The sequence below is a fragment of the Antechinus flavipes genome, chromosome X, assembly GCF_016432865.1.
Source record: "Antechinus flavipes isolate AdamAnt ecotype Samford, QLD, Australia chromosome X, AdamAnt_v2, whole genome shotgun sequence".
Classification (NCBI taxonomy): domain Eukaryota; kingdom Metazoa; phylum Chordata; class Mammalia; order Dasyuromorphia; family Dasyuridae; genus Antechinus; species Antechinus flavipes.
The window spans coordinates 80,825,246-80,852,045 of record NC_067404.1 but is presented as its reverse complement, the minus strand read 5'-3'; the positions used below and the strand labels follow the sequence as shown (position 1 = coordinate 80,852,045).

Here is a 26,800-nt window from a genome sequence, read left to right as displayed (position 1 = left end):
CCCTATCCACATGTACCTGTGTCTATCTCAGTGGTTCCCTGAAGCCACTCTATCTCCTTGTCCTCTGAAATCTTGGCTTTCTCCCTTTGCTCAGCAGCCCATCCTTGATTGCTTCCCATTCTGTTTTCTCACTTTTCTGTTTTGGCAGGAAGTTTTGCACAGCTAGATCTCACTCCAGAGCATTTCCATCTTCACATGTCTCACACTCGTGATCTTTCATACCAGCAATCTGACATTTTTTCATTTTTTTTTCACAGTGTCCCGGCCTCTTCTTTATTCATTCATGCTCTATTAGTACTAGACCTAAAGCCTTTTCTACTCCCCTATAGCTTGATGATCCCTTGACCACACAAACCTGGAGTTTCTCCTTTCATACATCAGTCACACTCTAGCTCACTAGATTTAGCCGCATAGCCCACAGGGAGCAGTGTTGTTTCTCCACATCACGCCCATTCAGTCCATGATTTCTCTCATCCTTCACTCCTTCAGGTAGATTTTGCAAACAGGCAATCATCACTTTTGTTCTTCACCATTTACTTTCATGTTCTCCAATGGCTCTTTTGCAGCGTAGCATACTTGACTCTCACCATCTTACCATTCAGCCTTTCATGCTTTTGATATTTTTCAGCAATTCATCCTTCATAGCTAAGGCTCCTGCTTATAAACACACACACTGCCAATTATACTTATTTCCAGTCAAGTATCTCATCTTGCATACAGGTCTCTTTCAATACATTACACGCTCTCTTGTTATTTCTTTCCATACATTATGTACTCTATTCTCTCTTTGCACACATTGCTCATTCTTTTTTGTGTCTCTTTCCATCCGCGTCTTATTTCTCACTTTCTCCAGTCAGATCCCTCTCATTGTCTAGGTCTCTCGAGCCTTTGTTTTCTGTCTCTGACTTTTAGACCTTCAGGGTTCTCAACTCCTTCTACCTCTTTCCCCATTCCTTTCCCATCCCTCATGTATCTAAATTCATCTATTTCCCACGGTCTAGGTTTCAACATGGATTCCTTTCTCTCTCTGTCAGTCACTGTGGCTAACTCTCTTTGGATGTGATGCCTCAGTTTTGCATCTCTCCTTGTGTTCCTCAACTCAGCCATCTCACACCACATACTCCTTGCCATTCATACATTTCTTCTCATTGAGATTTGACAGTCACTCATGTATCAGAGTTTGGGTCTCTACATTCTTTCATTAATTCTGCCATTCAGTCACCCATCCTCATCTTCTCACTCTCTTATTTTCTCACTCCACTCTCCTCTCCCAACTGTTCTTCATTCAATTTTGACTCAGCTGATTATCCATTTATGCCTCAATATCTGTTTGCATACATGCCCCACTTATTCCCTTCTGTCTCCCTCAAGGATTATTCCTAGGACATAATCATCTCTCATAGAGTTTTGATTCAGCTTCCTCTCCTTGAGTTTATCCCTCTCAATATTATTAATTCTTCAGCAGTTTGACCTTGTAACAGTCTCAGCTATCTCTGTTTCTCCACTTTTCCCACATTACTTTTTGGGGTTTCCAACTCACCTCACTGTCTCATGATCTGCAGCTACAAATCTCCCATTCAATACATCTCCATTTCTAGATATCTCTTACTCACTTTCCATCCAGTGTTAACTTTGCTTCTTTCCCAGTTCATCTAACTCTTTTATTCTGAGGTTCTCTTCTAATTGTATCTTGGCTTTTACTACCTGTATATCACTGTGATCTACCTTCTTTATTTAAGTATCCATTGGGTTCCCTGGCAAGTATATCTCCTTTTCTACACATTTCACTCTGTTGCCTTTTATTCCCATTAATTTCTCCTTCTCTCACTGTTCTTCTCTCAATGTTTTTCTTTCATTCAATCTCACAGATCATTCTTTCTTTCATGCTCCCCCATTCAGTCATCTCACATTGCATTCCTCGTTCCATTCATCCTTCTTTCTTATTGGAACTTGACTGTCCCCTCAAGTATCAGAGATTGGGTCTCTCATTTCACTCTTGTCTTTTGGCCTCCGAGTCTCACATTCTCACCTTCAGTCCATTTGGATTTCTCAGTCCACTCTCCTCTCTCTTTCTCTTTAGCCACTCATCTCTCATCTTCTGCATATGGCCAACTGTCCATCACTCAGAGTCGCCCTTGCTGTACACATCCAAGTCCCATTCAACATCTTACTTCACACAAATGTCTGACACTCAGGTGGTATTTGTAGCAGCTACATCCCACTAGGCCCTATCAACATGTACCTGTGTCTACCTCAATGTTTCCCTAGAGCCACTCGGTCTCCTTGTCCTCTCAAATCTTTTCTTTTTCCTTTTCATCTGCAACCCATCCTGTATTGCTTCCCATTCTGCTTTCACACTTCATTGACTTGGCAGGACTCTTGACACAGGCACCTCTCACTCCAGAACATTTCCATCCTCTCACATCTCACACTCTTGACCTTTCATACCAGCAGTCTCACATTTTCTCACTCTCTATTTTCACAGTGGCCCGGCCTCTTCGGTATTCATTCATACTCTATTAGTACTAGACATAAACTCTTCTTTGCCCCTCTACAGCTCAATCATCCCTTGACCACACACACACAAGAAGTTTCTCCTTTGATACATCGGACACAATCGAGCTTACTGGATTTTGCCGCACAGACCCCAGGGGCAAGCTTTGTCTTTCCACACCACACTTATTCAATACCTCACTTCTCTCATCTTGCACTCCTTCAGGTAGATTTTCTAAATGGCCAATCAGTACTTTCACTCTTCATTATATTCTTGCATGTTCTCCAAGCATACTTGATTCTCACTCTCTCACCTTTCATGGTTTTGCTGTTTTTCAGCTGTTCATCCTTTAGGGTTTAGGCTTCTGCTTTCACACGCACAGCAAAGTACAGTTTTTTCCAGCCAAGTATCTTTTTCTTGCATATGATTCTCTTTCAGTACATGACACACTCTCTTGGTCTCTCTTCCCATACATTGCTCACACTTCTGGTGTCTCTCTCCATCCATCTCTTATTTCTTACTGTCTCCATTCAGACCTTTCTCACTGTCTAGGTTCATCTTTCCTTTATTTCCTGTCTCTGGGTTCTCAGCTCCTTATACTTCTTTCCCCATTCCTTTCCCATCCCTTAAGTGTCTAAATTCATCTATTCCCCACAGTCTAGTTCTCAACATGGATCATTCCTTTCTCCCTCTCTCTGTCACTGTGGCTAACTATTTCTCTTTGGATTTGTCTCCTCAGTTTTGCTTTTCCTCCTTGTACTCCTCAGTTCAGTCATCCCACACCACAAACTTCTTGACATTCATGCGTTCCTTCTCAACGAGATTTGACAGTCATTCATGTATCAGAGTTTGGGTCTCTCCATTCATTCTTTGCTTCTGCCATTCAGTCACTCATCCTCATCTTCTTGCTCTCTCATTTTCTCACTCCACTCTCCTCTCCCAATTTTTCTGCATCTACTTACTTTTGCCACTCCAGGATGTCCATTCATCCCTCAATATCTGTATGCCTACATGTCCCATTTGTTCCCTTCCATGAGTCTGGGCCTTCTCTCTCTCTCTCTCTCTCTCTCTCTCTCTCTCTCTCTCTCTCTCTCTCTCGGATTTTTTCTATGACATCATCTCTCATACTGCTTATTAAATCTTCAGCCTCTTGACCTTCTCATAGCTTTGGCTATCGCTCTTTTCTCCACCTTTCCTATTTAATTCTTTTAAACTCCTATTTAATTCTTATTAAATCCTATTTAATTCCAGCCCACCTTCCTGTCCCATGAGCTTCAGGAACAACTCTTTCATTCAATACATCTCCATATCTACAAAGGTCTCTCACTTTCCCCCTCTCTCCATCCATTGTTTTCCCTTTTCCCATTCTTCTAACTATTTCAGTCTTGGGTCAACTTCAGATAGTATCTTGCCTTTTCCTACCTTAATATCAGCACAATCTACCTTCTTTAGCCTATGTATACATTTGGGCTCCCCTGCAGGTGTATCTCCTTTGCTATACCTTTCACTCTTTTGCCTTTTATTCACATTAATTTCCCCTTCTCTTACTGTTCTTCTCCCAATGTTTTTCTTTCATTTAATCTCACCAACCATTCTTCTTTTTCTGTTGCTCCCCATTCAGTCATCTCACATTGCCTTCTCTTTTCATTCATGCTTTTTTCTTATTAAAATTTGACTGTCCCTTCAAGTATCAGAGGTTGGGTCTCTCCTTTCACTCCTTTCTTTGTGGGCTCTGCGTCTCACATTCTCACATTCATGCCATGTGGATTTATCAGTCCACTCTCCTCTCTTTCTCATTAGCCACCCATCTTTCATCTTGTCCGTATGACCAATTATTCATCACACACAGTTGCCCTTGCTCCATACATACAAGTCCCATTCAACATATTATTTTCCAGAAATGTGTGACTCCCTAATGATATGTGTAGCAGTCACACCTCACTAGTCCCTATCAACATACACCTGTCTTTACCTCAGTGGTCCCCTAGAGCTACTCTATTTCCTTGTCCTCTCAAATCTTGGCTTTCTTCCTTTGCTCAGCAGCCCATCCTTGAGTGCTCCCCATTCTGCTTTCTTGTTTTTGTGTAGTGATACATATCTTTACACAGGCATTCTCACTCCAGAGCATTTCCACTTTCACACGTCTCACACTCTTGATCTTTTGTAACAGGAATCTTACATTTTCTCACTCATTCTTTTTTCACAGTGGCCCGGCCTCTTCTGTATTCATTCATGCTGTATTAGTACTAGATCTAAACACTTCTCTGCCCCCCAATAACTCAATGATACTTTAACCACACAAGCCTGGAGTTTCTCCTTTCATACATCGGACACAATCGAGCTTATTAGATTTAGCCACACAGTCTCCAGGGGACAGCTTTGTCTCTCCGCAACACGCTCATTCAGTACATCGCTTCTCTCATCCTTCACTCAATCATCACTTCACCATTTACTTGCATGTTCTCCAATGGCTCTTAAACAGCATAACATATTTCACTTTCATCTTTCATCCTTTTATGGTTTTGATACTTCGCAGTTAATCATCCTTAATGGCTTTGGTTCCTACTTTCACATACACACTGGCACTTATTTTCAACCAAGTATCTCTTGTGTACAGATTTCTTTCAATTATTACACACTCACTTGCTCTCTCTTTCCATACATTTCTCATTCTTTTTCTGTCTCTCTCCATCCATGTCTTATTTCTCACTGTCTCCATTCAGACCTCTCTAAATTTCTAGGATCATCTTCCTTTTCCTCTCTGAGTTTTAGACATGCATGGTTCACTGCTCTTTATATCTCTTTCCCCATTTCTTTCCCATCCTTCAAGTGTCTAAGTTCATCTATTTCCCCCAGTCTAGGCGTTAACATGGATTCCTTTCTCCCTCTCTCACACACTCTGGCTAACTCTCTTTGCATGTGGCTCCTCAGTTTTGCTTCTCTTCCATGTGCTCCTCCATTCAGCCATCTCACACCACATACTTCTTGCCATTCATTGTTCCTTCTTATTGAGACTTGACAGTCACTCATGTATCAGAGTTTGGGTCTCTCCATTCATTCCTTTCTGTCTGCCATTTGGTCACTCATCATCATCCTCTCATTTTCCTACTCCATGCTCCTCTCTGTACTTCTTTTCATCCATTCAATTCTGATCCCCCACTATATACCCACCAGCATATACAATTTCTCTATATATACTTGTTGCACTTGTTCCCTTCCATCTCTCTGGGATTTCTCTCATACTCAGGGTTCCTAGGATACAATCATGTCTCATACTTCTCTTGATTTAGCCTCTGCTTCCTGAGCTTATCCCTCCTAGTATTGTTTATTAAATCATCAGCATCTTCATCTTCTCACAGGCTCAGCTATCTCTATGTTTCCACCTTCTCTACTTTACTTTTTGGGCTTTCCAACTCACTTCATTGTATCCTGATCTGCAGCTATAAACCTTTCATTCAGTACATCTCCATTTCCATATAACTTTCATTCCCTTTGCCTCTTTCCCCATTTATCCAACCCTTTCAGCCTTGGGTCCTCTTCTACCAGTAGCTTGGTTTTTCCTACCTGAGTATCAAAGCAGTCTATCTCGTTCAGTCTTCAGATCCATTATGTTCCCCTGCTGATCTCGTTTTCTAAAACTTAGATCACTCTGTTGACTTTTCCTCTCATTCATTTCTCCTTCCCTCACTGTCCCTCTCCAAATATTTCTCTTTCATTCAATCTCACCAGTCATTCTTCTGTTCTTTTGTGCTCTCAAATTCAGTCATTTCTCCTTACACACCTCTTACCATTCACGCCTTTTTCTTATTGAATTTGACTATTCCTTCAAGTATCAGAGGTTGGGTCTCTTCTTTCACTCCTGTCTTTCTGGTCTCTGTGTGTCACATTCTCACATTCACCCCATCAGGATTTCTCATTCCACTCTTTTCTCTTTAGTCACTCAACTCTCATTATCTTAAACTTTCAAACAAGCAATCTCCCATTTTCTCACACATTTTCTTTTTTCACAGTGGCCCGGCCTCTTCTGTATTCATTCATGCTCTATTAGTACTAGACCTAAACTCTTCTCTGCCCCTCTACAACTCGATGATCCCTTGACCACACAAACGTGTAATTTCTCCTTTCATACACTGGTCACACTCTAGCTCACTAGATTTAGCCGCATAGCCCACAGGGAGCAGCCTTGCTTCTCCACATCATGCACATTCAGTCCATCACTTCTCTCATCCTTCACTCCTTCAGGTAGATTTTGCAAACAGGCAATCATCACTTTCACTCTTCCCCATTTTCTTGCATGTCCCACAATGGCTCTTTTGCAGCATAGCATATTTGACTCTCACCATCTCACCATTCAGCCGTTCATCTACATATCCTTCATAGCTAAGGCTCGTGCTTTTAAACCCACACACTGCACACTTGTTTCCAGCCAAATATCTCTGTTGTGCGTACAGGGCTATTTCCACACATCACCCACTCTCTTGCTCTCTCTTTCCATACCCTGCTCACTCTTTTTGTGTCTCTCTCCATCCATGTCTTATTTCTCACTTTCTCCTGTCAGATCCCTCTCATTGTCTAGGTCTCTTGTGCCTTTGTTTTCTGTCTCTGACTTTTAGACCTTCAGGTTTCTCAGTGAATTTTATATCTCCTTACCCATTCCTTTCCCATCCTTCAAGTATCTAAATTCATCCATTTTCCCCAGTCAAGTCTCAACACATATACTTATCTCCCTCTCTCACTCACTGTGGCTAACTCTTTCTCTTTGCATGTGGCTCCTCACTTTTGCTTCTCCTCCCTGTGCTCCTCCCTTCAGCCATCTCACACCACATACTTCTTGCCATTCATGTGTTCCTTCTCAATGATATTTGACAGTCACTCAATGTATCAGAGTTTGGGTCTCTCCATTCATTCCTTTCTGTCTGCCATTTGGTCACTCATCATCATCCTCTCATTTTCCTACTCCATGCTCCTCTCTGTACTTCTTTTCATCCATTCAATTCTGATCCCCCACTATATACCCACCAGCATATACAATTTCTCTATATATACTTGTTGCACTTGTTCCCTTCCATCTCTCTGGGATTTCTCTCATACTCAGGGTTCCTAGGATACAATCATGTCTCATACTTCTCTTGATTTAGCCTCTGCTTCCTGAGCTTATCCCTCCTAGTATTGTTTATTAAATCTTCAGCATCTTCATCTTCTCACAGGCTCAGCTACCTCTATGTTTCCACCTTCTCTACTTTACTTTTTGGGCTTTCCAACTCACTTCATTGTATCCTGATCTGCAGCTATAAATCTTTCATTCAGTACATCTCCATTTCCATATAACTCTCATTCCCTTTGCCTCTTTCCCCATTTATCCAACCCTTTCAGCCTTGGGTCCTCTTCTACCAGTAGCTTGGTTTTTCCTACCTGAGTATCAATGCAGTCTATCTCGTTCAGTCTTCAGATCCATTATGTTCCCCTGCTGATCTCGTTTTCTAAAACTTAGATCACTCTGTTGACTTTTCCTCTCATTCATTTCTCCTTCCCTCACTGTCCCTCTCCAAATATTTCTCTTTCATTCAATCTCACCAGTCATTCTTCCATTCTTTTGTGCTCAAATTCAGTCATTTCTCCTTACACACCTCTTACCATTCACTCCTTTTTCTTATTGAATTTGACTATTCCTTCAAGTATCAGAGGTTGGGTCTCTTCTTTCACTCCTGTCTTTCTGGTCTCTGTGTGTCACATTCTCACATTCACCCCATCAGGATTTCTCACTCCACTGTTTTCTCTTTCTCTTTAGTCACTCAACTCTCATTGTCTTAAACTTTCATACAAGCAATCTCCCATTTTCTCACACATTTTCTTTTTTCACAGTGGCCCGGCCTCTTCTGTATTCATTCATGCTCTATTAGTACTAGACCTAAACTCTTCTCTGCCCCTCTACAACTCGATGATCCCTTGACCACACAAACGTGTAATTTCTCCTTTCATACACTGGTCACACTCTAGCTCACTAGATTTAGCCGCATAGCCCACAGGGAGCAGCCTTGCTTCTCCACATCATGCACATTCAGTCCATCACTTCTCTCATCCTTCACTCCTTCAGGTAGATTTTGTAAACAGGCAATCATCACTTTCACTCTTCCCCATTTTCTTGCATGTCCCACAATGGCTCTTTTGCAGCATAGCATATTTGACTCTCACCATCTCACCATTCAGCCGTTCACCTACATATCCTTCATAGCTAAGGCTCGTGCTTTTAAACACACACACTGCACACTTGTTTCCAGCCAAATATCTCTGTTGTACGTACAGGGCTATTTCCACACATCACCCACTCTCTTGCTCTCTCTTTCCATACCCTGCTCACTCTTTTTGTGTCTCTCTCCATCCATGTCTTATTTCTCACTTTCTCCTGTCAGATCCCTCTCATTGTCTAGGTCTCTTGTGCCTTTGTTTTCTGTCTCTGACTTTTAGACCTTCAGGTTTCTCAGTGAATTTTATATCTCCTTACCCATTCCTTTCCCATCCTTCAAGTATCTAAATTCATCCATTTTCCCCAGTCAAGTCTCAACACATATACTTATCTCCCTCTCTCACTCACTGTGGCTAACTCTTTCTCTTTGCATGTGGCTCCTCACTTTTGCTTCTCCTCCCTGTGCTCCTCCCTTCAGCCATCTCACACCACATACTTCTTGCCATTCATGTGTTCCTTCTCAATGATATTTGACAGTCACTCAATGTATCAGAGTTTGGGTCTCTCCATTCATTCCTTTCTGTCTGCCATTTGGTCACTCATCATCATCCTCTCATTTTCCTACTCCATGCTCCTCTCTGTACTTCTTTTCATCCATTCAATTCTGATCCCCCACTATATACCCACCAGCATATACAATTTCTCTATATATACTTGTTGCACTTGTTCCCTTCCATCTCTCTGGGATTTCTCTCATACTCAGGGTTCCTAGGATACAATCATGTCTCATACTTCTCTTGATTTAGCCTCTGCTTCCTGAGCTTATCCCTCCTAGTATTGTTTATTAAATCTTCAGCATCTTCATCTTCTCACAGGCTCAGCTACCTCTATGTTTCCACCTTCTCTACTTTACTTTTTGGGCTTTCCAACTCACTTCATTGTATCCTGATCTGCAGCTATAAACCTTTCATTCAGTACATCTCCATTTCCATATAACTCTCATTCCCTTTGCCTCTTTCCCCATTTATCCAACCCTTTCAGCCTTGGGTCCTCTTCTACCAGTAGCTTGGTTTTTCCTACCTGAGTATCAATGCAGTCTATCTCGTTCAGTCTTCAGATCCATTATGTTCCCCTGCTGATCTCGTTTTCTAAAACTTAGATCACTCTGTTGACTTTTCCTCTCATTCATTTCTCCTTCCCTCACTGTCCCTCTCCAAATATTTCTCTTTCATTCAATCTCACCAGTCATTCTTCCATTCTTTTGTGCTCAAATTCAGTCATTTCTCCTTACACACCTCTTACCATTCACTCCTTTTTCTTATTGAATTTGACTATTCCTTCAAGTATCAGAGGTTGGGTCTCTTCTTTCACTCCTGTCTTTCTGGTCTCTGTGTGTCACATTCTCACATTCACCCCATCAGGATTTCTCACTCCACTGTTTTCTCTTTCTCTTTAGTCACTCAACTCTCATTGTCTTAAACGTTCATACAAGCAATCTCCCATTTTCTCACACATTTTCTTTTTTCACAGTGGCCCGGCCTCTTCTGTATTCATTCATGCTCTATTAGTACTAGACCTAAACTCTTCTCTGCCCCTCTACAACTCGATGATCCCTTGACCACACAAACGTGTAATTTCTCCTTTCATACACTGGTCACACTCTAGCTCACTAGATTTAGCCGCATAGCCCACAGGGAGCAGCCTTGCTTCTCCACATCATGCACATTCAGTCCATCACTTCTCTCATCCTTCACTCCTTCAGGTAGATTTTGCAAATAGGCAATCATCACTTTCACTCTTCCCCATTTTCTTGCATGTCCCACAATGGCTCTTTTGCAGCATAGCATATTTGACTCTCACCATCTCACCATTCAGCCGTTCACCTACATATCCTTCATAGCTAAGGCTCGTGCTTTTAAACACACACACTGCACACTTATTTCCAGCCAAATATCTCTGTTGTACGTACAGGGCTATTTCCACACATCACCCACTCTCTTGCTCTCTCTTTCCATACCCTGCTCACTCTTTTTGTGTCTCTCTCCATCCATGTCTTATTTCTCACTTTCTCCTGTCAGATCCCTCTCATTGTCTAGGTCTCTTGTGCCTTTGTTTTCTGTCTCTGACTTTTAGACCTTCAGGTTTCTCAGTGAATTTTATATCTCCTTACCCATTCCTTTCCCATCCTTCAAGTATCTAAATTCATCCATTTTCCCCAGTCAAGTCTCAACACATATACTTATCTCCCTCTCTCACTCACTGTGGCTAACTCTTTCTCTTTGCATGTGGCTCCTCACTTTTGCTTCTCCTCCCTGTGCTCCTCCCTTCAGCCATCTCACACCACATACTTCTTGCCATTCATGTGTTCCTTCTCAATGACATTTGACAGTCACTCATGTATCAGAGTTTGGGTCTCTCCATTCATTCCTTTCTGTCTGCCATTTGGTCACTCATCATCATCCTCTCATTTTCCTACTCCACGCTCCTCTTTGTATTTCTTTTCATCCATTCAATTCTGATCCCCCACTATATACCCACCAGCATATACAATTTCTCTATATGCACTTGTTCCCTTCCATCTCTCTGGGATTTCTCTCATACTCAGGGTTCCTAGGATACAATCATGTCTCATACTTCTCTTGATTTAGCCTCTGCTTCCTGAGCTTATCCCTCCTAGTATTGTTTATTAAATCTTCAGCATCTTCATCTTCTCACAGGCTCAGCTATCTCTATGTTTCCACCTTCTCTACTTTACTTTTTGGGCTTTCCAACTCACTTCATTGTATCCTGATCTGCAGCTATAAACCTTTCATTCAGTACATCTCCATTTCCATATAACTCTTCACTCCCTTTGCCTCTTTCCTCATTTATCCAACCCTTTCAGCCTTGGGTCCTCTTCTACCAGTAGCTTGGTTTTTCCTACCTGAGTATCAATGCAGTCTATCTCGTTCAGTCTTCAGATCCATTATGTTCCCCTGCTGATCTCGTTTTCTAAAACTTAGATCACTCTGTTGACTTTTCCTCTCATTCATTTCTCCTTCCCTCACTGTCCCTCTCCAAATATTTCTCTTTCATTCAATCTCACCAGTCATTCTTCTGTTCTTCTGTGCTCAAATTCAGTCATTTCTCCTTACACACCTCTTACCATTCACTCCTTTTTCTTATTGAAATTTGACTATTCCTTCAAGTATCAGAGGTTGGGTCTCTTCTTTCACTCCTGTCTTTCTGGTCTCTTTGTGTCACATTCTCACATTCACCCCATCAGGATTTCTCACTCCACTCTTTTCTCTTTCTCTTTAGTCACTCAACTCTCATTGTCTTAAACTTTCATACAAGCAATCTCCCATTTTCTCACACATTTTCTTTTTTCACAGTGGCCCGGCCTCTTCTGTATTCATTCATGCTCTATTAGTACTAGACCTAAACTCTTCTCTGCCCCTCTACAACTCGATGATCCCTTGACCACACAAACGTGTAATTTCTCCTTTCATACACTGGTCACACTCTAGCTCACTAGATTAAGCCGCATAGCCCACAGGGAGCAGCCTTGCTTCTCCACATCATGCACATTCAGTCCATCACTTCTCTCATCCTACACTCCTTCAGGTAGATTTTGCAAACAGGCAATCATCACTTTCACTCTTCCCCATTTTCTTGCATGTCCCACAATGGCTCTTTTGCAGCATAGCATATTTGACTCTCACCATCTCACCATTCAGCCGTTCATCTACATATCCTTCATAGCTAAGGCTCGTGCTTTTAAACACACACACTGCACACTTGTTTCCAGCCAAATATCTCTGTTGTGCGTACAGGGCTATTTCCACACATCACCCACTCTCTTGCTCTCTCTTTCCATACCCTGCTCACTCTTTTTGTGTCTCTATCCATCCATGTCTTATTTCTCACTTTCTCCAGTCAGATTCCTCTCATTGTCTAGGTCTCTTGTGCCTTTGTTTTCTGGCTCTGACTTTTAGACCTTCAGGTTTCTCAGTGAGTTTTAGATCTCTTTACCCATTCCTTTCCCATCCTTCAAGTATCTAAATTCATCCATTTTCCCCAGTCAAGTCTGAACACATATACTTATCTCCCTCTCTCACTCACTGTGGCTAACTCTTTCTCTTTGCATGTGGCTCCTCACTTTTGCTTCTCCTCCCTGTGCTCCTCCCTTCAGCCATCTCACACCACATACTTCTTGCCATTCATGTGTTCCTTCTCAATGACATTTGACAGTCACTCAATGTATCAGAGTTTGGGTCTCTCCATTCATTCCTTTCTGTCTGCCATTTCACTCATCATCATCCTCTCATTTTCCTACTCCACGCTCCTCTCTGTACTTCTTTTCATCCATTCAATTCTGATCCCCCACTATATACCCACCAGCATATACAATTTCTCTATATATACTTGTTGCACTTGTTCCCTTCCATCTCTCTGGGATTTCTCTCATACTCAGGGTTCCTAGGATACAATCATGTCTCATACTTCTCTTGATTTAGCCTCTGCTTCCTGAGCTTATCCCTCCTAGTATTGTTTATTAAATCTTCAGCATCTTCATCTTCTCACAGGCTCAGCTATCTCTATGTTTCCACCTTCTCTACTTTACTTTTTGGGCTTTCCAACTCACTTCATTGTATCCTGATCTGCAGCTATAAACCTTTCATTCAGTACATCTCCATTTCCATATAACTCTCATTCCCTTTGCCTCTTTCCTCATTTATCCAACTCTTTCAGCCTTGGGTCCTCTTCTACCAGTAGCTTGGTTTTTCCTACCTGAGTATCAATGCAGTCTATCTCGTTCAGTCTTCAGATCCATTATGTTCCCCTGCTGATCTCGTTTTCTAAAACTTAGATCACTCTGTTGAATTTTCCTCTCATTCATTTCTCCTTCCCTCACTGTCCCTCTCCAAATATTTCTCTTTCATTCAATCTCACCAGTCATTCTTCCATTCTTTTGTGCTCAAATTCAGTCATTTCTCCTTACACACCTCTTACCATTCACTCCTTTTTCTTATTGAATTTGACTATTCCTTCAAGTATCAGAGGTTGGGTCTCTTCTTTCACTCCTGTCTTTCTGGTCTCTGTGTGTCACATTCTCACATTCACCCCATCAGGATTTCTCATTCCACTCTTTTTCTCTTTAGTCTCTCAACTCTCATTGTCTTAAACGTTCATACAAGCAATCTCCCATTTTCTCACACATTTTCTTTTTTCACAGTGGCCGGCCTCTTCTGTATTCATTCATGCTCTATTAGTACTAGACCTAAACTCTTCTCTGCCCCTCTACAACTCGATGATCCCTTGACCACACAAACGTGTAATTTCTCCTTTCATACACTGGTCACACTCTAGCTCACTAGATTTAGCCGCATAGCCCACAGGGAGCAGCCTTGCTTCTCCACATCATGCACATTCAGTCCATCACTTCTCTCATCCTTCACTCCTTCAGGTAGATTTTGCAAACAGGCAATCATCACTTTCACTCTTCCCCATTTTCTTGCATGTCCCACAATGGCTCTTTTGCAGCATAGCATATTTGACTCTCACCATCTCACCATTCAGCCGTTCATCTACATATCCTTCATAGCTAAGGCTCGTGCTTTTAAACCCACACACTGCACACTTGTTTCCAGCCAAATATCTCTGTTGTGCGTACAGGGCTATTTCCACACATCACCCACTCTCTTGCTCTCTCTTTCCATACCCTGCTCACTCTTTTTGTGTCTCTCTCCATCCATGTCTTATTTCTCACTTTCTCCTGTCAGATCCCTCTCATTGTCTAGGTCTCTTGTGCCTTTGTTTTCTGTCTCTGACTTTTAGACCTTCAGGTTTCTCAGTGAGTTTTAGATCTATTTACCCATTCCTTTCTCATCCTTCAAGTATCTAAATTCATCCATTTCCCCCAGTCCAGGTCTCAACATGTATACCTATCTCCCTCTCTGAGGTACCCTCATAACTATTTCTTTTTTGATGTGTCTCCTCAGTATTACTTCTCCCTGTGCTCCTCCATTCAGTCATCTTACACCACATACTTCTTGCCATTCATGTGTTCCTTCTCAATGACATTTGACAGTCACTCAATGTATCAGAGTTTGGGTCTCTCCATTCATTCCTTTCTGTCTGCCATTTCACTCATCATCATCCTCTCATTTTCCTACTCCACGCTCCTCTCTGTACTTCTTTTCATCCATTCAATTCTGATCCCCCACTATATACCCACCAGCATATACAATTTCTCTATATATACTTGTTGCACTTGTTCCCTTCCATCTCTCTGGGATTTCTCTCATACTCAGGGTTCCTAGGATACAATCATGACTCATACTTCTCTTGATTTAGCCTCTGCTTCCTGAGCTTATCCCTCCTAGTATTGTTTATTAAATCTTCAGCATCTTCATCTTCTCACAGGCTCAGCTATCTCTATGTTTCCACCTTCTCTACTTTACTTTTTGGGCTTTCCAACTCACTTCATTGTATCCTGATTTGCAGCTATAAACCTTTCATTCAGTACATCTCCATTTCCATATAACTCTCATTCCCTTTGCTTCTTTCCTCATTTATCCAACTCTTTTAGCCTTGGGTCCTCTTCTACCAGTAGCTTGGTTTTTCCTACCTGAGTATCAATGCAGTCTATCTCGTTCAGTCTTCAGATCCATTGTGTTCCCCTGCTGATCTCGTTTTCTAAAACTTAGATCACTCTGTTGACTTTTCCTCTCATTCATTTCTCCTTCCCTCACTGTCCCTCTCCAAATATTTCTCTTTCATTCAATCTCACCAGTCATTCTTCCATTCTTTTGTGCTCAAATTCAGTCATTTCTCCTTACACACCTCTTACCATTCACTCCTTTTTCTTATTGAATTTGACTATTCCTTCAAGTATCAGAGGTTGGGTCTCTTCTTTCACTCCTGTCTTTCTGGTCTCTGTGTGTCACATTCTCACATTCACCCCATCAGGATTTCTCATTCCACTCTTTTTCTCTTTAGTCTCTCAACTCTCATTGTCTTAAACGTTCATACAAGCAATCTCCCATTTTCTCACACATTTTCTTTTTTCACAGTGGCCCGGCCTCTTCTGTATTCATTCATGCTCTATTAGTACTAGACCTAAACTCTTCTCTGCCCCTCTACAACTCGATGATCCCTTGACCACACAAACGTGTAATTTCTCCTTTCATACACTGGTCACACTCTAGCTCACTAGATTTAGCCGCATAGCCCACAGGGAGCAGCCTTGCTTCTCCACATCATGCACATTCAGTCCATCACTTCTCTCATCCTTCACTCCTTCAGGTAGATTTTGCAAACAGGCAATCATCACTTTCACTCTTCCCCATTTTCTTGCATGTCCCACAATGGCTCTTTTGCAGCATAGCATATTTGACTCTCACCATCTCACCATTCAGCCGTTCATCTACATATCCTTCATAGCTAAGGCTCGTGCTTTTAAACACACACACTGCACACTTGTTTCCAGCCAAATATCTCTGTTGTGCGTACAGGGCTATTTCCACACCATCACCCACTCTCTTGCTCTCTCTTTCCATACCCTGCTCACTCTTTTTGTGTCTCTCTCCATCCATGTCTTATTTCTCACTTTCTCCTGTCAGATCCCTCTCATTGTCTAGGTCTCTTGTGCCTTTGTTTTCTGTCTCTGACTTTTAGACCTTCAGGTTTCTCAGTGAATTTTATATCTCCTTACCCATTCCTTTCCCATCCTTCAAGTATCTAAATTCATCCATTTTCCCCAGTCAAGTCTCAACACATATACTTATCTCCCTCTCTCACTCACTGTGGCTAACTCTTTCTCTTTGCATGTGGCTCCTCACTTTTGCTTCTCCTCCCTGTGCTCCTCCCTTCAGCCATCTCACACCACATACTTCTTGCCATTCATGTGTTCCTTCTCAATGATATTTGACAGTCACTAAATGTATCAGAGTTTGGGTCTCTCCATTCATTCCTTTCTGTCTGCCATTTGGTCACTCATCATCATCCTCTCATTTTCCTACTCCATGCTCCTCTCTGTACTTCTTTTCATCCATTCAATTCTGATCCCCCACTATATACCCACCAGCATATACAATTTCTCTATATATACTTGTTGCACTTGTTCCCTTCCATCTCTCTGGGATTTCTCTCATACTCAGGGTTCCTAGGATACAATCATGTCTCATACTTCTCTTGATTTAGCCTCTGCTTCCTGAGCTTATCCCTCCTAGTATTGTTTATTAAATCTTCAGCATCTTCATCTTCTCACAGGCTCAGCTATCTCTATGTTTCCACCTTCTCTACTTTACTTTTTGGGCTTTCCAACTCACTTCATTGTATCCTGATTTGCAGCTATAAACCTTTCATTCAGTACATCTCCATTTCCATATAACTCTCATTCCCTTTGCCTCTTTCCTCATTTATCCAACTCTTTCAGCCTTGGGTCCTCTTCTACCAGTAGCTTGGTTTTTCCTACCTGAGTATCAATGCAGTCTATCTCGTTCAGTCTTCAGATCCATAATGTTCCCCTGCTGATCTCGTTTTCTAAAACTTAGATCACTCTGTTGACTTTTCCTCTCATTCATTTCTCCTTCCCTCACTGTCCCTCTCCAAATATTTCTCTTTCATTCAATCTCACCAGTCATTCTTCCATTCTTTTGTGCTCAAATTCAGTCATTTCTCCTTACACACCTCTTACCATTCACGCCTTTTTCTTATTGAATTTGACTATTCCTTCAAGTATCAGAGGTTGGGTCTCTTCTTTCACTCCTGTCTTTCTGGTCTCTGTGTGTCACATTCTCACATTCACCCCATCAGGATTTCTCATTCCACTCTTTTTCTCTTTAGTCACTCAACTCTCATTGTCTTAAACGTTCATACAAGCAATCTCCCATTTTCTCACACATTTTCTTTTTTCACAGTGGCCCGGCCTCTTCTGTATTCATTCATGCTCTATTAGTACTAGACCTAAACTCTTCTCTGCCCCTCTACAACTCGATGATCCCTTGACCACACAAACGTGTAATTTCTCCTTTCATACACTGGTCACACTCTAGCTCACTAGATTTAGCCGCATAGCCCACAGGGAGCAGCCTTGCTTCTCCACATCATGCACATTCAGTCCATCACTTCTCTCATCCTTCACTCCTTCAGGTAGATTTTGCAAACAGGCAATCATCACTTTCACTCTTCCCCATTTTCTTGCATGTCCCACAATGGCTCTTTTGCAGCATAGCATATTTGACTCTCACCATCTCACCATTCAGCCGTTCACCTACATATCCTTCATAGCTAAGGCTCGTGCTTTTAAACACACACACTGCACACTTGTTTCCAGCCAAATATCTCTGTTGTGCGTACAGGGCTATTTCCACACCATCACCCACTCTCTTGCTCTCTCTTTCCATACCCTGCTCACTCTTTTTGTGTCTCTCTCCATCCATGTCTTATTTCTCACTTTCTCCTGTCAGATCCCTCTCATTGTCTAGGTCTCTTGTGCCTTTGTTTTCTGTCTCTGACTTTTAGACCTTCAGGTTTCTCAGTGAATTTTATATCTCCTTACCCATTCCTTTCCCATCCTTCAAGTATCTAAATTCATCCATTTTCCCCAGTCAAGTCTCAACACATATACTTATCTCCCTCTCTCACTCACTGTGGCTAACTCTTTCTCTTTCCATGTGGCTCCTTACTTTTGCTTCTCCTCCCTGTGCTCCTCCCTTCAGCCATCTCACACCACATACTTCTTGCCATTCATGTGTTCCTTCTCAATGACATTTGACAGTCACTCAATGTATCAGAGTTTGGGTCTCTCCATTCATTCCTTTCTGTCTGCCATTTGGTCACTCATCATCATCCTCTCATTTTCCTACTCCACGCTCCTCTCTGTACTTCTTTTCATCCATTCAATTCTGATCCCCCACTATATACCCACCAGCATATACAATTTCTCTATATATACTTGTTGCACTTGTTCCCTTCCATCTCTCTGGGATTTCTCTCATACTCAGGGTTCCTAGGATACAATCATGTCTCATACTTCTCTTGATTTAGCCTCTGCTTCCTGAGCTTATCCCTCCTAGTATTGTTTATTAAATCTTCAGCATCTTCATCTTCTCACAGGCTCAGCTATCTCTATGTTTCCACCTTCTCTACTTTACTTTTTGGGCTTTCCAACTCACTTCATTGTATCCTGATCTGCAGCTATAAACCTTTCATTCAGTACATCTCCATTTCCATATAACTCTTCACTTCCTTTGCCTCTTTCCTCATTTATCCAACTCTTTCAGCCTTGGGTCCTCTTCTACCAGTAGCTTGGTTTTTCCTACCTGAGTATCAATGCAGTCTATCTCGTTCAGTCTTCAGATCCATTATGTTCCCCTGCTGATCTCGTTTTCTAAAACTTAGATCACTCTGTTGACTTTTCCTCTCATTCATTTCTCCTTCCCTCACTGTCCCTCTCCAAATATTTCTCTTTCATTCAATCTCACCAGTCATTCTTCCGTTCTTTTGTGCTCTCAAATTCAGTCATTTCTCCTTACACACCTCTTACCATTCACTCCTTTTTCTTATTGAAATTTGACTATTCCTTCAAGTATCAGAGGTTGGGTCTCTTCTTTCACTCCTGTCTTTCTGGTCTCTGTGTGTCACATTCTCACATTCACCCCATCAGGATTTCTCACTCCACTCTTTTCTCTTTCTCTTTAGTCACTCAACTCTCATTGTCTTAAACTTTCATACAAGCAATCTCCCATTTTCTCACACATTTTCTTTTTTCACAGTGGCCCGGCCTCTTCTGTATTCATTCATGCTCTATTAGTACTAGACCTAAACTCTTCTCTGCCCCTCTACAACTCGATGATCCCTTGACCACACAAACGTGTAATTTCTCCTTTCATACACTGGTCACACTCTAGCTCACTAGATTTAGCCGCATAGCCCACAGGGAGCAGCCTTGCTTCTCCACATCATGCACATTCAGTCCATCACTTCTCTCATCCTTCACTCCTTCAGGTAGATTTTGCAAACAGGCAATCATCACTTTCACTCTTCCCCATTTTCTTGCATGTCCCACAATGGCTCTTTTGCCGCATAGCATATTTGACTCTCACCATCTCATCATTCAGCCGTTCACCTACGTATCCTTCATAGCTAAGGCTCATGCTTTTAAACACACACACTGCACACTTGTTTCCAGCCAAATATCTCTGTTGTGCGTACAGGGCTATTTCCACACATCACCCACTCTCTTGCTCTCTCTTTCCATACCCTGCTCACTCTTTTTGTGTCTCTCTCCATCCATGTCTTATTTCTCACTTTCTCCTGTCAGATCCCTCTCATTGTCTAGGTCTCTTGTGCCTTTGTTTTCTGTCTCTGACTTTTAGACCTTCAGGTTTCTCAGTGAGTTTTAGATCTCTTTACCCATTCCTTTCTCATCCTTCAAGTATCTAAATTCATCCATTTCCCCCAGTCCAGGTCTCAACATGTATACCTATCTCCCTCTCTGAGGTACCCTCATAACTATTTCTTTTTTAATGTGTCTCCTCAGTATTACTTCTCCCTGTGCTCCTCCATTCAGTCATCTTACACCACATACTTCTTGCCATTCATGTGTTCCTTCTCAATGACATTTGACAGTCACTCATGTATCAGAGTTTGGGTCTCTCCATTCATTCCTTTCTGTCTGCCATTTGGTCACTCATCATCATCCTCTCATTTTCCTACTCCATGCTCCTCTCTGTACTTCTTTTCATCCATTCAATTCTGATCCCCCACTATATACCCACCAGCATATACAATTTCTCTATATATACTTGTTGCACTTGTTCCCTTCCATCTCTCTGGGATTTCTCTCATACTCAGTGTTCCTAGGATACAATCATGTCTCATACTTCTCTTGATTTAGCCTCTGCTTCCTGAGCTTATCCCTCCTAGTATTGTTTATTAAATCTTCAGCATCTTCATCTTCTCACAGGCTCAGCTATCTCTATATTTCCACCTTCTCTACTTTACTTTTTGGGCTTTCCAACTCACTTCATTGTATCCTGATTTGCAGCTATAAACCTTTCATTCAGTACATCTCCATTTCCATATAACTCTCATTCCCTTTGCTTCTTTCCTCATTTATCCAACTCTTTCAGCCTTGGGTCCTCTTCTACCAGTAGCTTGGTTTTTCCTACCTGAGTATCAATGCAGTCTATCTCGTTCAGTCTTCAGATCCATTATGTTCTCGTTTTCTAAAACTTAGATCACTCTGTTGACTTTTCCTCTCATTCATTTCTCCTTCCCTCACTGTCCCTCTCCAAATATTTCTCTTTCATTCAATCTCACCAGTCATTCTTCCGTTCTTTTGTGCTCTCAAATTCAGTCATTTCTCCTTACACACCTCTTACCATTCACTCCTTTTTCTTATTGAATTTGACTATTCCTTCAAGTATCAGAGGTTGGGTCTCTTCTTTCACTCCTGTCTTTCTGGTCTCTGTGTGTCACATTCTCACATTCACCCCATCAGGATTTCTCATTCCACTCTTTTTCTCTTTAGTCTCTCAACTCTCATTGTCTTAAACGTTCATACAAGCAATCTCCCATTTTCTCACACATTTTCTTTTTTCACAGTGGCCCGGCCTCTTCTGTATTCATTCATGCTCTATTAGTACTAGACCTAAACTCTTCTCTGCCCCTCTACAACTCGATGATCCCTTGACCACACAAACGTGTAATTTCTCCTTTCATACACTGGTCACACTCTAGCTCACTAGATTTAGCCGCATAGCCCACAGGGAGCAGCCTTGCTTCTCCACATCATGCACATTCAGTCCATCACTTCTCTCATCCTTCACTCCTTCAGGTAGATTTTGCAAACAGGCAATCATCACTTTCACTCTTCCCCATTTTCTTGCATGTCCCACAATGGCTCTTTTGCAGCATAGCATATTTGACTCTCACCATCTCACCATTCAGCCGTTCATCTACATATCCTTCATAGCTAAGGCTCGTGCTTTTAAACACACACACTGCACACTTGTTTCCAGCCAAATATCTCTGTTGTGCGTACAGGGCTATTTCCACACCATCACCCACTCTCTTGCTCTCTCTTTCCATACCCTGCTCACTCTTTTTGTGTCTCTCTCCATCCATGTCTTATTTCTCACTTTCTCCTGTCAGATCCCTCTCATTGTCTAGGTCTCTTGTGCCTTTGTTTTCTGTCTCTGACTTTTAGACCTTCAGGTTTCTCAGTGAATTTTATATCTCCTTACCCATTCCTTTCCCATCCTTCAAGTATCTAAATTCATCCATTTTCCCCAGTCAAGTCTCAACACATATACTTATCTCCCTCTCTCACTCACTGTGGCTAACTCTTTCTCTTTGCATGTGGCTCCTCACTTTTGCTTCTCCTCCCTGTGCTCCTCCCTTCAGCCATCTCACACCACATACTTCTTGCCATTCATGTGTTCCTTCTCAATGATATTTGACAGTCACTAAATGTATCAGAGTTTGGGTCTCTCCATTCATTCCTTTCTGTCTGCCATTTGGTCACTCATCATCATCCTCTCATTTTCCTACTCCATGCTCCTCTCTGTACTTCTTTTCATCCATTCAATTCTGATCCCCCACTATATACCCACCAGCATATACAATTTCTCTATATATACTTGTTGCACTTGTTCCCTTCCATCTCTCTGGGATTTCTCTCATACTCAGGGTTCCTAGGATACAATCATGTCTCATACTTCTCTTGATTTAGCCTCTGCTTCCTGAGCTTATCCCTCCTAGTATTGTTTATTAAATCTTCAGCATCTTCATCTTCTCACAGGCTCAGCTATCTCTATGTTTCCACCTTCTCTACTTTACTTTTTGGGCTTTCCAACTCACTTCATTGTATCCTGATTTGCAGCTATAAACCTTTCATTCAGTACATCTCCATTTCCATATAACTCTCATTCCCTTTGCCTCTTTCCTCATTTATCCAACTCTTTCAGCCTTGGGTCCTCTTCTACCAGTAGCTTGGTTTTTCCTACCTGAGTATCAATGCAGTCTATCTCGTTCAGTCTTCAGATCCATAATGTTCCCCTGCTGATCTCGTTTTCTAAAACTTAGATCACTCTGTTGACTTTTCCTCTCATTCATTTCTCCTTCCCTCACTGTCCCTCTCCAAATATTTCTCTTTCATTCAATCTCACCAGTCATTCTTCCATTCTTTTGTGCTCAAATTCAGTCATTTCTCCTTACACACCTCTTACCATTCACGCCTTTTTCTTATTGAATTTGACTATTCCTTCAAGTATCAGAGGTTGGGTCTCTTCTTTCACTCCTGTCTTTCTGGTCTCTGTGTGTCACATTCTCACATTCACCCCATCAGGATTTCTCATTCCACTCTTTTTCTCTTTAGTCACTCAACTCTCATTGTCTTAAACGTTCATACAAGCAATCTCCCATTTTCTCACACATTTTCTTTTTTCACAGTGGCCCGGCCTCTTCTGTATTCATTCATGCTCTATTAGTACTAGACCTAAACTCTTCTCTGCCCCTCTACAACTCGATGATCCCTTGACCACACAAACGTGTAATTTCTCCTTTCATACACTGGTCACACTCTAGCTCACTAGATTTAGCCGCATAGCCCACAGGGAGCAGCCTTGCTTCTCCACATCATGCACATTCAGTCCATCACTTCTCTCATCCTTCACTCCTTCAGGTAGATTTTGCAAACAGGCAATCATCACTTTCACTCTTCCCCATTTTCTTGCATGTCCCACAATGGCTCTTTTGCAGCATAGCATATTTGACTCTCACCATCTCACCATTCAGCCGTTCACCTACATATCCTTCATAGCTAAGGCTCGTGCTTTTAAACACACACACTGCACACTTGTTTCCAGCCAAATATCTCTGTTGTGCGTACAGGGCTATTTCCACACCATCACCCACTCTCTTGCTCTCTCTTTCCATACCCTGCTCACTCTTTTTGTGTCTCTCTCCATCCATGTCTTATTTCTCACTTTCTCCTGTCAGATCCCTCTCATTGTCTAGGTCTCTTGTGCCTTTGTTTTCTGTCTCTGACTTTTAGACCTTCAGGTTTCTCAGTGGATTTTATATCTCCTTACCCATTCCTTTCCCATCCTTCAAGTATCTAAATTCATCCATTTTCCCCAGTCAAGTCTCAACACATATACTTATCTCCCTCTCTCACTCACTGTGGCTAACTCTTTCTCTTTCCATGTGGCTCCTTACTTTTGCTTCTCCTCCCTGTGCTCCTCCCTTCAGCCATCTCACACCACATACTTCTTGCCATTCATGTGTTCCTTCTCAATGACATTTGACAGTCACTCAATGTATCAGAGTTTGGGTCTCTCCATTCATTCCTTTCTGTCTGCCATTTGGTCACTCATCATCATCCTCTCATTTTCCTACTCCACGCTCCTCTCTGTACTTCTTTTCATCCATTCAATTCTGATCCCCCACTATATACCCACCAGCATATACAATTTCTCTATATATACTTGTTGCACTTGTTCCCTTCCATCTCTCTGGGATTTCTCTCATACTCAGGGTTCCTAGGATACAATCATGTCTCATACTTCTCTTGATTTAGCCTCTGCTTCCTGAGCTTATCCCTCCTAGTATTGTTTATTAAATCTTCAGCATCTTCATCTTCTCACAGGCTCAGCTATCTCTATGTTTCCACCTTCTCTACTTTACTTTTTGGGCTTTCCAACTCACTTCATTGTATCCTGATCTGCAGCTATAAACCTTTCATTCAGTACATCTCCATTTCCATATAACTCTTCACTTCCTTTGCCTCTTTCCTCATTTATCCAACTCTTTCAGCCTTGGGTCCTCTTCTACCAGTAGCTTGGTTTTTCCTACCTGAGTATCAATGCAGTCTATCTCGTTCAGTCTTCAGATCCATTATGTTCCCCTGCTGATCTCGTTTTCTAAAACTTAGATCACTCTGTTGACTTTTCCTCTCATTCATTTCTCCTTCCCTCACTGTCCCTCTCCAAATATTTCTCTTTCATTCAATCTCACCAGTCATTCTTCCGTTCTTTTGTGCTCTCAAATTCAGTCATTTCTCCTTACACACCTCTTACCATTCACTCCTTTTTCTTATTGAAATTTGACTATTCCTTCAAGTATCAGAGGTTGGGTCTCTTCTTTCACTCCTGTCTTTCTGGTCTCTGTGTGTCACATTCTCACATTCACCCCATCAGGATTTCTCACTCCACTCTTTTCTCTTTCTCTTTAGTCACTCAACTCTCATTGTCTTAAACTTTCATACAAGCAATCTCCCATTTTCTCACACATTTTCTTTTTTCACAGTGGCCCGGCCTCTTCTGTATTCATTCATGCTCTATTAGTACTAGACCTAAACTCTTCTCTGCCCCTCTACAACTCGATGATCCCTTGACCACACAAACGTGTAATTTCTCCTTTCATACACTGGTCACACTCTAGCTCACTAGATTTAGCCGCATAGCCCACAGGGAGCAGCCTTGCTTCTCCACATCATGCACATTCAGTCCATCACTTCTCTCATCCTTCACTCCTTCAGGTAGATTTTGCAAACAGGCAATCATCACTTTCACTCTTCCCCATTTTCTTGCATGTCCCACAATGGCTCTTTTGCCGCATAGCATATTTGACTCTCACCATCTCATCATTCAGCCGTTCACCTACGTATCCTTCATAGCTAAGGCTCATGCTTTTAAACACACACACTGCACACTTGTTTCCAGCCAAATATCTCTGTTGTGCGTACAGGGCTATTTCCACACATCACCCACTCTCTTGCTCTCTCTTTCCATACCCTGCTCACTCTTTTTGTGTCTCTCTCCATCCATGTCTTATTTCTCACTTTCTCCTGTCAGATCCCTCTCATTGTCTAGGTCTCTTGTGCCTTTGTTTTCTGTCTCTGACTTTTAGACCTTCAGGTTTCTCAGTGAGTTTTAGATCTCTTTACCCATTCCTTTCTCATCCTTCAAGTATCTAAATTCATCCATTTCCCCCAGTCCAGGTCTCAACATGTATACCTATCTCCCTCTCTGAGGTACCCTCATAACTATTTCTTTTTTAATGTGTCTCCTCAGTATTACTTCTCCCTGTGCTCCTCCATTCAGTCATCTTACACCACATACTTCTTGCCATTCATGTGTTCCTTCTCAATGACATTTGACAGTCACTCATGTATCAGAGTTTGGGTCTCTCCATTCATTCCTTTCTGTCTGCCATTTGGTCACTCATCATCATCCTCTCATTTTCCTACTCCATGCTCCTCTCTGTACTTCTTTTCATCCATTCAATTCTGATCCCCCACTATATACCCACCAGCATATACAATTTCTCTATATATACTTGTTGCACTTGTTCCCTTCCATCTCTCTGGGATTTCTCTCATACTCAGTGTTCCTAGGATACAATCATGTCTCATACTTCTCTTGATTTAGCCTCTGCTTCCTGAGCTTATCCCTCCTAGTATTGTTTATTAAATCTTCAGCATCTTCATCTTCTCACAGGCTCAGCTATCTCTATATTTCCACCTTCTCTACTTTACTTTTTGGGCTTTCCAACTCACTTCATTGTATCCTGATCTGCAGCTATAAACCTTTCATTCAGTACATCTCCATTTCCATATAACTCTCATTCCCTTTGCTTCTTTCCTCATTTATCCAACTCTTTCAGCCTTGGGTCCTCTTCTACCAGTAGCTTGGTTTTTCCTACCTGAGTATCAATGCAGTCTATCTCGTTCAGTCTTCAGATCCATTATGTTCTCGTTTTCTAAAACTTAGATCACTCTGTTGACTTTTCCTCTCATTCATTTCTCCTTCCCTCACTGTCCCTCTCCAAATATTTCTCTTTCATTCAATCTCACCAGTCATTCTTCCGTTCTTTTGTGCTCTCAAATTCAGTCATTTCTCCTTACACACCTCTTACCATTCACTCCTTTTTCTTATTGAATTTGACTATTCCTTCAAGTATCAGAGGTTGGGTCTCTTCTTTCACTCCTGTCTTTCTGGTCTCTGTGTGTCACATTCTCACATTCACCCCATCAGGATTTCTCATTCCACTCTTTTTCTCTTTAGTCACTCAACTCTCATTGTCTTAAACGTTCATACAAGCAATCTCCCATTTTCTCACACATT

The 26,800-nt window shown here is 41.8% G+C and overlaps 2 long non-coding RNA genes across 4 annotated transcripts in view; one reads left to right on the top strand and one right to left on the bottom strand.

Moving 5' to 3' along the window:
• Positions 1 to 720: 720 nt before the first annotated feature.
• Positions 721 to 23,735, bottom strand: LOC127542871 (uncharacterized). 3 transcript variants are annotated; one of them, XR_007948882.1, is made up of 4 exons: positions 20,724 to 23,735; positions 15,176 to 18,871; positions 10,562 to 11,484; positions 6,182 to 6,857 (listed from the first exon to the last, which is right to left on the bottom strand). It is a non-coding gene; the product is annotated as an uncharacterized LOC127542871 (long non-coding RNA). The 3 variants fall into 3 exon arrangements; XR_007948881.1 differs by lacking the exons at positions 6,182 to 6,857; positions 10,562 to 11,484 and adding an exon at positions 721 to 6,058 and having other exon boundaries at positions 13,452 to 18,871; XR_007948880.1 differs by lacking the exon at positions 10,562 to 11,484 and having other exon boundaries at positions 6,182 to 7,725; positions 13,271 to 18,871.
• The window catches only part of LOC127542872 (uncharacterized), a 39,245-nt gene continuing 23,163 nt past the window's right edge, over positions 10,719 to 26,800 (top strand). The window contains exons 1-2 of the long non-coding RNA XR_007948883.1: positions 10,719 to 10,819; positions 12,664 to 18,196. This is a non-coding gene — a long non-coding RNA (uncharacterized LOC127542872). The remainder of the gene's footprint in view (positions 10,820 to 12,663; positions 18,197 to 26,800) is intronic.